The sequence below is a fragment of the Pituophis catenifer genome, unplaced genomic scaffold (genome assembly GCF_029215685.1).
Source record: "Pituophis catenifer annectens isolate HBS135680 unplaced genomic scaffold, rPitCat1.0.hap2 SCAF_1, whole genome shotgun sequence".
NCBI classification, from domain to species: domain Eukaryota; kingdom Metazoa; phylum Chordata; class Lepidosauria; order Squamata; family Colubridae; genus Pituophis; species Pituophis catenifer.
Genome location: NW_027256881.1, coordinates 134,123,631 through 134,137,721, shown reverse-complemented (window position 1 = coordinate 134,137,721; position 14,091 = coordinate 134,123,631). Strand labels below are relative to the sequence as shown.

At 45.9% G+C, this 14,091-nt stretch overlaps 1 protein-coding gene across 8 annotated transcripts in view; it reads left to right on the top strand.

Annotated features, from left to right (window-relative positions):
* Positions 1-258: 258 nt before the first annotated feature.
* The window catches only part of KIDINS220 (kinase D interacting substrate 220), an 82,428-nt gene continuing 68,595 nt past the window's right edge, over positions 259-14,091 (top strand). For all 8 annotated transcript variants that reach the window (XR_011599773.1, XM_070932974.1, XM_070932973.1 and 5 more), the window contains exon 1: positions 259-437. The gene's annotated coding sequence lies outside the window, so the exon portion shown is untranslated. The remainder of the gene's footprint in view (positions 438-14,091) is intronic.

Here is a 14,091-nt window from a genome sequence, read left to right as displayed (position 1 = left end):
TGGCAGGTCAATTAACGGTAGGAACTCATTAGCCAATTGGGAGCCGTTCGAACCTACACCCCCACTCCGTTTTTTTTAACATTCGGCTCCCGCGGAGGTCGCGAGCGCGCCATATAATAGCGAAAGGGGTGGGGGGTGGAGGTAGTGTCGGGCGGAATCCAGCTCGGCGCGTGCTCCACAACCTTGGCCTCCTTCGAGGGCGGGGGAGCAAGACGGGCGGGCACGCGCGCACGCGGCTCACGTGACCTGGCCGGCAGCTAGGCGAAGATGGCCACCGTCTCTTTGGGTTGAAGGAGACGGAGCGCTCCTCAACCGCCTTCCCACCACCACCGCTACCACTATCGTACTGCTACCACCACCACGTCAACAGCAGCAGCAGCACCAGCGCCGTCCTCCTCCTCCTCCAAACGCTCGTCCTCGTCCGCTCCATTTCGCCGGTAAAGGGCGTGCAAGCGAAGTAAACGGCGCGGCAAGGGGAGTGGGGGTTGGGGAGGGCGGTGGTCGCGGGCCGTCAGACAAAGGGAGCGGAGCTTCTCAGCCGCCTTCGTTCCCTGCCTTCATTCCCAAGCTTTTAGCCTAACGCAGGCGGTTGTGAACTGGATGGGGATTTGAAGGTGTGTGTGTGTGTGTGTGTGTGAGAAGCCGCTGCCCAGCGACCTATGAACAGGTGGTCGCCTCTTCCCCTTGCATTCCCGCACGTTTGAAATGGGTCGACGCTTTGGGTTGCGGGGCTGGGGGTGTCTGAGGAACCTGTTCATTTAGCTAGTGGCGTACAGGCGTACAAGTGCGAATGCGTACAGGGGAATAGGGGAAAAAAAAAACTGGCCGTTATCTTGGATTCCGCCGGTTCTTCCGCGAGTTGGTTGCTTTGAGTTTTCATGCCTAAGGAGGGACTGAAACTCAGGGATTTCCTGGCTATAATAACCTAATGCCTTAATAACCCCTAGAGTGACTAAACTGCGGGTGTCAGTCTCTCTCTCTCTCTCTCTCTCTCTCTCTCTCTCATGCTTGTTTTCAACTACCAAAATGCCAAACGTTCAATGAGTTTTCGCTTAAGGCAAGAACACCGAAAGACCTGGGAAGATGTCTAGGTTTGTTTGATACCCAAGGGGACAAGAGCGGAATGCTTAATGTTGATCAGTTTGGCATTTTGGTAGTTGAAAACAAGCATAGGAGAGACAGACAGATAGACAGACAGACAGACAGACAGACAGACACCCACCCGCAGTTTAGTCTAGGGGTTATTAAGGCATTAGGTATGATAACCAGGAAAAACCCTGAGTTTAAGTCCCTCCTTAGGCATGAAAACTGACTGAGGTGACCTTGGGCCAGCCACTCGCTCTCAGCCCAACCCACCCTCACAGGGTGATAGTTGGGACAATAGGAAGGGGAATGAATATTGGGTGTGTTTGCTGCCTTGACACACACACACACACACATATATATATATATATATATATATATATATATATATATATATATATATATACATACATACATATGTTAAAAAAACAACCCCCCCCATTTGTGTTTACCCAGACTTTTTTGAGGTTTAATCCAATGTTCTGAAGCAGGGATTAAATGGCATTGTAGTTACGAATCATTACGTGCTGTGTTCCACCATTTATTTATTTTTTATTTATTTTATTTATTTTTATTTATTGAATTTCTATACCACCCTTCTCCCGAAGAACTCAGGGCGGTGAACAGATTAAGATTTCATATACATATAATATTATTATTATTTTTATAAACAGTAAATGATAAATTGAGTCAACTTGGTGTATCTGCTAAGATCTTGGCATAGAATTTAGATGTTTATGCTAGCCCTGCTTGTTGAAACAGAAAAGTCTTCAGGGCACGTCGGAAAGTGCAAAGATCTGGGATTATTCGTATTCCAGGGGGTATTTTGTTCCAAAGAGTAGGTGCCCCCACAGAGAAGGCTCTCTCCCTTGGAATTACTAGAAGACATTGTTTTAATGATGGTACTATGAGTAGGCCTACTCTGTGAGAGCGTATTGGTTGGTGGGAGGTTATCGGTTGCAGCAGGTGGTCTCGTAAGTACTCAGGTCCTAAGCCATGGAGCACTTTAAAGGTAAGAACCAACACCTTGAAGCGCACTCGGAAGGCCACCGGAAGCCAATGCAGCTCACGTAGAAGAGGTGTTACATGTGAGCGCCATGTTGCTCCCATAATTACTCGCGCGGCCGCACTCTGGACCAGTTGGAGCTTCTGGGTGCACTTCAAGGGGAGCCCCATGTAGAGAGCATTGCAGTAGTCAAATCGGGAAATGACGAGGGCTTGAGTAACTGTGCATAATGAGTCCCGGTCTAGAAAGGGGACGCAATTGGCGAATCAGGCGAACCTGATAGAAAGCTCCTCTGGCCATGGCTGTTATATGATCATCTGACCTAGGCGTCTTCCTTTCTATGGATTTTGCAGTTAGTAAAATTTAATTTTCATTAAATTTGTCAACTCTTTTGCAATGTAATAACCAATTGCAACCATAACCACTGTCGGTATTTTCATTAAAATCTGATTGTGATAATAGGCTAGCATAATTTCTTGCCTTGCAGAGCACTTAGTGATAAATGCACACTGGCCACATTAGCGTGACATACTGTATATGAAACCTGGTAAGAATATATGTGGCTTCCTTTATTTTGCAAGGTGGCAGAGTTGGAATATTTGAAAAGATTTGAAACGGCATGCCATTTTGAGTTCAAATGAAGCAAAGGAGGATACACCGCATTGAGTAAATTGAAACAATGAGTAAATTGAAGGATTTGGCTACTAAACATTGGTGCGCTTGCTATCCAAACACATGTTAAAATTATTTTTGACATTTTTAAAATTGTTTGAAAGGGTTAGTATTTGCAGAGAGAGAGAGAGAGAGAGACAGACAGACAGAGAGAGAGAGAGACAGAGACAGAGACCCTTAGAGTTGCTTGCCAGATAAAGTCTTTTATTTACCAATATGGGGCCCTCCAGATGTGGGCAAGTGTCAATTTACCTGGATTTAATGATGTGTTTATTTTTACAGAACACATTTGAACCACAACTATATGTTGTTTGTGAACTCAGTGGTGTTTATGGCTCATTGTGTCTTGTAAATCAAACAAAAATCTATTAATTAAGGAACCCATGAATGAATATGTTGTGTAAATAATTAGACTGTCTGAGTAGATATTTTTCTAGCCTACTTTGTGGTTCTGTGTGATAAACAAGTGTTAATTATTGAACTTGTCTAAGTGGTAAACAAAGTGTTGTTTAAGTGTAGTAAAATTCTATATTTTTGATAAGAGAGTCTTTCCACTTGTTTGCAGAAAAGTCAAAGGTTGGTAATAGTGTAATGAGGGAAAACTTTTTGTAATTGTAGCTGTATTAATGGATAACATTGGTTTCACAGCATTTTATCTGTAAAAAATTAAAATTAGTACAGAAGACAAATGTTTCTCTTATATAAATTATTTTGTGAGAATATTGAACACTTTTGAGTCCAAAAGCTCATGAACAAAATTAATTCTGAATATTAAAAAATAAATTAGAAAGGATAAAATCTTTACTATGGAATAATAAAGAGTGTAAATTGCTTTTTAAGCAGTTGTTTCAACTGAAAGAGTTTTGGTTAGCTGCAGTACTGCATATGTTGGCAGAGCCATTGCTCATCTTAGGATATATGGATAGAGTTGCTCTAATCTTAAGCATTCTTATTTAAAACTGCTGTATTACTAAAATTGTCTACATAGGAATACATTCCATTTCTCTATGGAAGCTTTATCCCCAATTTCCTGAAGGTAGATAATACTAATACACTGTAGAAAAAATAATAAAGAACACCATGAAAAGTGACATAAACTTGAGAGTGAGTTCTTTGTGTACTATAGTAAAATACAGCCAATATAAGTAGTCTACTCTATGGTCTTTTTCTTATTTAACATTCTGCAGGCTTAAAGTCTCACTAGGTAGTAAATTTTGTCATATAAAAGCACCTTTACCTCTTGAGCCTTTAAGTTAACATACTTTATGCGAGGATACTCTTACTGTTTAAATGATAATGTTAAAGAAATTCATGAGCTTTGTCTTAATAGTAGTAACTGTGAGAGGGATCTTGGAGTCCTAGTGGACAACCATTTAAAAATGAGCCAGCCGTGTGCAGCAGCTGCCAAAAAAGCCAACACAGTTCTAGGCTGCCTAAACGGATAGAATCAAGATCATGTGAAGTGTTAATACCACTTTATAATGCCTTGGTAAGGCCACATTTGGAATACTGCATCCAGTTTTGGTCACCACGATGTAAAAAAGATGTGGAGGTTCTAGAAAGAGTGCAGAGAAGAGCAACAAAGATGATTAGGGGACTGGAGGCTAAAACATGAACGGTTGCAGGAACTGGGTATGTCTAGTTTAATGAAAAAAAGGAGTAGGGGAGAGATGACAGCAGTGTTCTAATATCTCAGGGGCTGCCACAAAGAAGGAGTCAAACTATTCTCCAAAGCACCTGAGGGTAGGACAAGAAGCAATGGGTGGGAACTAATCAAGGAGAGAAGCAACCTAGAACTAAGAAATTTCCTGACAGAACAATTAACCAGTGGAACAAGTTGCCTCCAGAAGTTACTCCAACACTGGAACCTTAAGAAGATATTGAATAACCATTTGTCTGAAGTGGTGTAGGGTTTCCTGCCTAAGCAGGGGGTTGGACTAGAAGACCTCCAAGGTCCCTTCCAACTCTGTTATTCTGTTCTGTTCTGTCTTGGCTGGAAGTTAAACTTCTAAGAAAAGTACTTTAAGTGTGCAAATCCTAAGCAAATCCTAAGAAGTAGGATCCTTAGAAGTACAGAATTCACCATGAGTTCTGCTAAATAAGTATGTTTAATTCTATTGTAGATTTTCACTGAGGTTAAAGTAGAGATCGACTGTATTTTTTTGTGAAGGCCACTTGCTTTCAAATACTTTGCAGACTGCACTGATCAACAAGGCGCTCCCATGTAACACCGCTCCTGCGCGAGTTGCACTGGCTCCCAGTGGTCTTCCGGGTGCGCTTCAAGGTGTTGGTTATCACCTTTAAAGCACTCCATGGCATCGGGCCTAGCTATCTTCGAGACCGCCTGCTGCTACCGACGACCTCCCATCATCCCGTGCGCTCCCACAGAGAGGGCCTCCTCAGGGTGCCATCAGCCAATCAATGTAGGCTGGTGACCCCCAGGGGGAGGGCCTTCTCTGTGGGGGCACCTACCCTCTGGAATCAGTTGCCCCCAGAGATAAGGAGAATCCAAGACCTTAGTGCCTTCCGCCGTGCCCTTAAAACCCACTTTTTCCAGCAAGCCGGGCTGGCTTAAGAAGAAATTTTAAATGTTTTAATTGGTTTGTATTTTTAATTTTGGGCCAAATTTATATATATTTTAATTGTTTTTTAATATTTGTATTTCATGTTTTTTAATTCTGGCTGTACACCGCTCTGAGTCCTCGGGGAGAAGGGCGGTATATAAATTTAAAAATAAAATAAAATAAACAACAGAACTGAATACTGGTGGGGAAACCCCCCTTTTTTTCTCTGCCATTTTCCTAACTTTTTTTCAGGAATAGGAAGGCGCATCTTACTAGAAACTTGAACTGAACATATGTTGTCAGCTTTTGAATATAGAATGAAAGCTACAGTTCAGTTCTTTCAATACTTGTCCTAAGGCAGTTCAGTAACCTGTGGTTTAACAATTCTAGGGAGTTTAAAGGTTGATTTTCCTTGTGTATCCTCAGCTATTTTTGTCCTACCTGACAGGTAATCTATCAGTAAAATAATGCTACAGCATATATAGCTTTTGTTTTTGACTGTCAAACTCCAGGATGTGGCATCCATACAATATAACAGAGGGCTATGACTACATGATACAGCTTGCTATCAAACTATAAAAAATGGATTTATGCATTTTTCTTAATTATAGGTTGGATCACAAGAACCTTCTTGCAAAATAACAAGCTATGATCTGTTATTTGCAGTATGTTAAAAGTTCTTGAGTAAAAAATGAGGTTATAATTATAACATATCAAATGTCCTTTGTTGTTGGCTTATAAATTTACTTTGATCTTCTAGTAGTTTAGGTTTCGTAGCTTTTTGTAAATCTTTATGATACCTACCGGTAGATGTGCATTATTGCCAGTGATCCAGGCTATTTTCTATACAGTACTTCTTTGGTGTCCCAAGCTTCAGAGAAAGGAAGAATCTGAAAGTTACATTTTAATTTTTTGAAAATATATTGGTGAAATATAATGAATAACAAAATACAATCATGATTTGTGCAGTTTAAAATGACATACATTATAGTGATTAAAATAAAAGATAAACAAAATAAAAAATAAGGCTCATGTAGTAGCATATAAAATTAATCTAATCTTTGTCTACATAGGAATGCATTTCATTTCCATTTATAGTTATTACTAAAAGTCATACAGAAACACTGTATATTACTCCATTTTCTTATTTTTAGAATGTAAAAATATTTCAAAAATTGATAAAATAAGCTTTTTTGTAGGGAATCTAGAAACTTGCTATCAACCCCTTTTTCCCCATTTCCCCCCCAACTTCATTAATTTGCTGTATCTGCAAATTTGATAGTTGTCCATGTTTTTAGGAAGTACTGTCTGCAGGAAATATTTTATTCAGTTCCTTCTTTTTTATTATTTTGAACTTCTCACTCAGAACTGATTTTTCAAAGAGTTATATTAGCATTCATTATTAATGCTAGGAGATCTAACCACTCACTTCTGTGTACATTCTGTGAGATAGTCTTACTGCAAGTACGGTAATCTATATAATTACAGGCCCAGAATTCACTTGCTTCCTCACAGTATGCAAATCAGGAGAATTTCTACGTTGAATTTTTTGAAAAAATGTGACAACAGAGTGCACTTATGTTAAAACAACATTGTAAAGTGTGGAATGCATTTTAGTTGAGAAGAAATGACAAGTTATGAAAGGAAACATGAAGGGAATATTGCTTTTCCACATGCGTCTTTTTCCCTGGTTTTTACAAAGTCTATTAGCATATCTTTATGCAATGGAAATTTTACCTCCTAACTTCAAGATGAATAATATTAAGGTATATTGAATTGGAATATAGGAGAGAATTCCAGTTTCTGTTTTATCTGTAACTAATACTACTAGTTTCCTTATTTAAATAAGTACATGGTAATAATACATTTGCACAATCTTTCAGCAGCAAAGTTTGATTAATAATGATCACTTGTTTATTCTCCTCATCGAAAGGAAACGGCAGTCAGGCATGGTATTGGACTCCTGCACAGCATAGGACCGAGTCTGCAGCCTTGAAAGACTCCACCCTCTGCTGGAGTTGCCCAGTGTTTCGACTCGGTCTATGCTGGACAGTCGTGTCTTCCTAGACCTAGTTTATTCCTCTCTTTTCTATCTTGATTGGACTTTCAAATTCTTAGATTTTTCCGGTTACGACGTTTGGACTGTTTTTCGGACTGTGTTTGTGGATTCCGGCATGAAGGGTTCTGACTTGATCCTGCCGAAGGCCGCGGAGCGGCGTGGTACTGCCGGCCGGCAGTTTCTCTCAGAGGGGCAGCGCGGTGATCAGCGCGGCTCCCCTCAGCCTCCCCTCGTCACCAGGTGAGCTCCCCTCGCGTTTTAAAGGCTTTTTCCCAGCAGCTCTATCTCCGACCGCCGAGTGTGAAGCAGCCGATTCGGGGGCGTTTTTTACTAACCGCTTTTTACTGCCTATGGCTAGCGGCTTTATCCCAATGACTTCGGAAACTTCCTTTTCTGCCTGGTTGCTCGGCTTTCGCCCAGCAGCTTTATCTCCGCCCGCCGAGAAGGAAGCAACTGATTCGGGGGCGTTTTTATACTTGCCGCTTCCTTTCCTGCCTGCAGCTAGCGGCTTTATTCCCTGGCCTCGATCCGGCTTGTTTGAGATCTCCTGCTGCGTGGGATTCAGCCGGCTGTCAGATAAGTGTTCCAGGGGCTCTTATTTTCACTGCCTCCTGCTCCCAGAGTTGCCGGCAGCCATTCCAAGATGGCAGACGCCACGAGGCAGCACCGATCAGCTCCGACTGCCAGGGGTGGGCGACGCAGACATACCAGTGATCCTGGGGAGGGCCCTTCTGTATGTCCACCCCCCCAAGAGGACCTTACCTAAGGCCGCAGTCCCTAGTGCTCCAAAGCCTTCCAAGGAGGAGCTCAGATGTCATAAAGCCTTGGAAAAGGCTATTCTTAAGGCGCAAAAACAGCCTCCAGCCACTGAGAGTAAGGCTTCGGCCTCTCATTCACCTCAGGCCACAGATCCACAACCCAGGAGGGATGTCTCTCCGGATCGCCTGATACCATGTGGCCCTCCACCACCCCCGGGCATTGAGCCTTTATTCCAGACAATGCCTGACCCCAGCGGTCTGGATTCACTGGAGGAAGAAACCCAGGAATCTGCCAGGGGTTCTCCGCCTCCACGGTTCCCCTCTCCTAGGGTGGATCCTCAGGACATTACTCCTCCAGCCTCCCTGGAGACAATCATAGCCAGGGCAATCCAACAGGGCCTGGTCCAAGGATTACAGCAGGGTCTTCTCCAGCCTTTGCCTCAACAGGTTCTGGCTCGTTCTCACCATCTCCAGTCCTCCCAGGAAGACGTTTCTGGGGGGCACTACTCTCCTGAGCAATCTGAACAGGGTTCGGTGTCGGAGGAGGAGGAAGCCAGAGAGATGGCTCTATCTGATGATGAGAGCTTGGGCCCTGACCAGCCCGCCTTCATAGGACTCTTTAAGCCCCAGCTTTTCAGGTCCTTGCTTTACAAGGCCCTTGCAGTTACAAGACTAGGCTGCTCTTCTGTGCCTGGTGGAATGACATCTGGAAATTTGGACCCTGCTACATCTTTATTTGTCGAGCCCGCTGTTGTGCCTGAGTTGGTGCCTGCTCCAAAGCTTTTCACAGATGTCATTCAGCGACAATGGTCTCTACCTGGAGCGGGTCCTGCCCCCAATGGTCTGGACAAGCGTCTTTACCAGGCTGCTCCAGCACTATCCAACATCTTGCAGGTCCCACTGGTGGATGCCCCTGTTGCTGCTCTAGCATCCTCATCCCGGGTAACGGGCTCCCCCAAGGACTATTTACGCCCAGAGGACAAACGGCTGAAAAGACATTGTTTAAAGGACACCAGGCGGCGGCTTGGGCCATCCGGACAGCTACTTTGGCTTCATTCTTCAACCGCGCATCGCTCCTTTGGCTCAAGCAACTCCAGGACAGGTTTCCTCCGTCTGATACGCGTACGCATCAGGACTTGAACAAGATTGCTGCCGCTTTGGAGTACTCGGCGGATGCCACCTTGAACTCCGCTCGGTTCACTGCCAAGACATAGGTTCTACTATTACCTCGCGGCATCTCTGGCTCTGGAATTGGCAAGCGGATGCCAGGAGCAAGTGGCAACTTGCTTCTTCACCCTGTGAATGCCCTGTTCGGACCTCCGTTAGAACCGCTCCTGGTGGAAACCAGAGACCACCGCAAGATATTGCCTTCTGTCTCTAGGCGCAGCGAATCCCAATATTCTCCTTATCCCAGGGCTCAGTCCTTTCGTGCCTCGGATTCCGGCTCCTATCAGCGGCCCTTCCAATCCCGATCTCGCCAACCTGACTCCCAGGTTAGACAGGGTAACAGGTTTCCCCCAAAGCGCCCCTTTCGGGGGGGGGGGGTAGGGGTAGGCCTTTTCGTTGGTCCAGGTGATTTGCCCTTGTCCGCTCCTATTGGCGGACGTCTGGCCCTTTTTGCTGACCAATGGAGGGTATCTTTCAGATTCATGGGTCTTACAAACTATCCAGTCCGTTCTCACTCTCGAGTTTCGCACCCTTCCCCCGACTGTTTTTCTCACTTGCCCCCTCTCTAGGGACAGGGTTAAGCGAGCCTTGGTTTCCGAGGCTATCGAGCACCTAGTCTCCATTAAAGCAGTCCAACGCGTCCCCCCCCAACGAGCGAGGTCAGGGTTTCTATTCTCGTTTGTTCATAGCGAGGAAGTCCTTGGTGGGGGTGGAGGGCCATCCTTGATCTGAAGGCTCTGAACCGGTTCTTAATTACTCACCAGTTCAAGATGCATACCCTCCATACTATCCTCGAGATTCTCAGACCGGGAGATTTCCTTTCCTCTATTGATTTGACGGAGGCTTACCTCCACGTCCCCATCCATCCTGCTTTCTGTAAGTACCTCTGTTTCCACTATCGCGGAGGGCATTACCAATATGTTGCCCTTCCCTTTGGCCTTTCCTCTGCCCCCAGGGTTTTCACCAAGATTATGGCGGCTCTTGTGGCCCATATCCGCTCCCTCCCGATTAGAATCTAGTTTTGTTTAGATGATATCCTTATACAATCTTCTTCCCTTTGGACCGCCTACCAAGACCTGGCCACTACTATCCAGGTCCTTCAGAGTCATGGCTTCTCTATTAATTGGCCTAAGAGCCACCTGACTCCCTCCACTACCCTTCAACACCTAGGGGCGGTAATTGACACCAGGGCATCCACGGTCTCCCTATCTTGCGACCGTCAGGTCAGCCTGCGCTCCCTTGCCCTTCTCAGTGTTACGGACCGGACCTCCTCGGTCCTGGGACTATCCTGCCTCCTGGGCAAAATGGTTTCAACCTATGGGATTGTGCCCTGGTCTCGCCTCCACAGCAGGGAGCTACAATGGTTCCTCCTTCCCCATCAGAAGTCTCACTCCAGCACTTCACTTTGCAGAGTATCCCTCCCTCCAGCTCTTCTCAACTCCCTCCGGTGGTGGACCTCATCGGCGCTCTCCAAGGCCTCCTACTTCCGAGAACCGACACGCCTGATCATCACCATGGATGCCAGCCTCCTGGGCTGGGGGGCCCACCTGGACCATCACATGACTCAAGGTCAGTGGTCTCCCTCTGAGCAGTGCCTTAATATCAACCTCTTAAAGTTGCGGGCCATTCGTCTGGCTCTCCTCCACTTTTGGAGCAAGGTGGAGGCTTGGGATGTCCTCATCCTCATGGATAATGTGACAGCTAAGGCCCATATAAATAGAATGGGAGGCACACATTTGAGAGCCCTTATGGACGAAACCCTTCTCCTGGGGCTCTGGGCCGAAACGAATCTTCGCTCCTTGCACGCAGACCACATCTCCGGAGTGGCAAATGCTCAGGCAGACGCCATCAGCTGACACCATCTGGATCACGTGGAGTGGAGTCTGCCCCCTCATTTGTTTCAGGAGATCGTGACTCGATTTGGCATGCCCTGCGTGGATCTGTTTGCCTCGGCCGCCAACCATCAGGTCCCGAGGTATTTCTCAAGGTACCAGGATCCCAGGGTGGAGGCCACGAATGCCCTCCGCTGCCCTTGGCCCTCGGGCCTTCTGTACGCTTTCCCTTCCCTACCTTTACTCCCCAGGGTTCTCCGGAAGGTGTTAGAAGAATGAGCGGAAATCATCCTACTGGCTCCTCGCTCGCCCCGGAGGCACTGGTACACGGACTTAGTGTCCCTATCTGTCTCGCGACCCTGAAGCATTCCCGACAACCGCATTGCCCTCAGCCAGGGGGCCCTACAACATCCGGACCTGACATGGTACCACTTGACTGGAGGTTGAGCGGCGTCTCTTGATGAATGCCAACGTACCTGCTCCTGTCATTTTCACCATCCAGGTGTCCTATAGAGCGTCAACCAACTGCATCTATAGCTACCTGGGCCTCATTCGTCTCTTGGTGTCGTCGGTCGGAAGTTCCTCCCCTGTCGGCATCAATCGTCGACGTCTTGCGGTTTCTCCAGATGGGTTTCGAGTCGGGCTTGGCCCCCAACATCCTCCGTCACCAAGTGGCCGCCATCTCCTCTGTCTTAACCTGCGGCTCTTCTCCGGTGTCCCGCCATTCCGTCATTCGTCATTTCCTGCAGGGTGCCTCCAACCTATGCCCTCCAACGGTCCATTGCTTTCCCACATGGGACCTCAATAAGGTCCTCTCAGCTCTGACAGAATCCCCCTTTGAGCCCCTTCGTGTTGTGTCTCTTCGCTTCCTTTCGTTTAAGGTTGCCTTCTTAGTTGCCATTACAATGGCCCGCCGCATCTCGGAGTTGGTGGCCCTGTCTACTTGCAGTGACCTGTGCGTTTTCCATCGGGACAGGATCGTCCTCCGCTTGGATCCTTCTTTCGTCCCAAAAGTCAATTCTCTCTTCCACCGGAGCACAAGAATTGATTCTTCCGAACTTCTGTCCTTCCCCAGTCCATCGTTTGGAACGCTCTTGGCACACCCTCGACGTACGTCGTGCGCTCAAAATCTACATCTCCCGTACTTCGACCATTCAAAAAACTGAATCTTTGTTTCTTACCAACCGACCTCTATTGGGGCCAAGGCCACATCCCCTATGCTGGGGCGGTGGATTCGAGCTATTATTTCTACGGCTTACCAGAGGCACTCCTTACCTGTTCCACGAAATATCACAGCGCATTCGACCAGGAGCGCCGCCACTTCCACAGCATGGGCTACCCAGGTTTTGGTAGAGGACATTTGCTGAGCTGCCACCTGGACGAGCTTATCGCCGTTCATCCAACACTACAAGGTGGACACCTTTGCATCAGCGGAAGCGGCATTCGGCCGTCGGGTCCTCCAGGCCATCCACGCAGTCTAACGCTACAGGGCCTCGTCTTCTCCCTCCCGACGGACATTTATCTTTGGTATGTCCCATGACTGACTGCCGTTTCCTTTCGATGAGAATGGACGTTGGTCTTACCTGATACGTCCGTTCTCTATGAGAAGGAAACGGCAGTCAGCCCCACCCTCTCTGGAGGACCCTGTAGAAGGCGGATGGGTGGTTTTGGTTTTTTTCATTCTCTCTCTTTCCAGGAAGACACGCCAGTCTGCATCAGCGCCCTCACCGAAACACTGGGCAACTCCAGCAGAGGGCGGAGCCTTTCAAGGCTGCAGACTCGGTCCTATGCTGTGCAGGAGTCCAATCCCATGCCTGACTGCCGTTTCCTTCTCATAGAGAACAGACGTATCAGGTAAGACCAATGTCCAATCTAATTGCAAGCTGTACATTAAACAGGATAAATACATTACCTAAACAATTTTGTATGCCAGTGGGAAAGTTGGAGTATAAAGGCTTCATGATGAAAATTCTGTAAAGGCTTAAACTAATTCCACTGAGCAGTGAGGCTTACTTGTGTTAGATGGTAATTATTATATTTACATATACCACTTTGCATGAAATACAGCCTCAGCAGCTGAATTATCTGTACTTGTATGCCTTTATTAATTCTTTCTACATTGCTCTACGTATCTTTATCATTTTTCCCCACGTGCTTTTTAATATGTATTCTTTCAGATAATTAAAGTATCTCAAATTGATTTTCTAAGGAAACTAAGACAGTTATAACAAATTACATAATTATACATATGCATGTTTGCTTCTGTGGTGATCATGGTCTTCAGATTGTTTGTGCACAATTGGATAGATAAAGGTGGATAGATAATCTCTTGGTTCTATCTGTCCCACTGCTGGAAATAAAAAGTTGGAAACCCAGCCTATATTTGAATAGAATAGGATAACCGAGTTGGAAAGGGACCTTGGAGGTCTTCTAGTCCAACCCCCTGCTCAGGCAGGAAACCCTATACCATTTCAGACAAATGATTGTCCAGTTTCTTCTTAAAAACCTCCAGTTGTTGGAGAATTCACAACTTCTGGAGGCAAACTGTTCCACTGGTTAATTGTTCTAACTGTCAGGAAATTTCTCCTTAGTTCTAGGTTGCTTCTCTCCTTGATTAGTTCCCACCCATTGCTTCTTGTCCTACCCTCAGGTGCTTTGGAGAATAGTTTGACTCCCTCTTCTTTGTGGCAGCCCCTGAGATATTGGAACACTGCTGTTATGTCTTCCCTACTCCTTTTTTTCATTAAACTAGACATACCCAGATCCTGCAACCGTTCTTCATGTTTTAGCCTCCAGTCCCCTAATCATCTTTTGTTGCTCTTCTCTGCACTCTTTCTAGAGTCTCAACATCTTTGTGTCTCAACATTTCTCCTAGAGAGACTAAAGGCAAACTCTTAAAAGCATGAGGGAATTGCACATTGGTTGTGGTATGCATAGATTTATTTGTTAT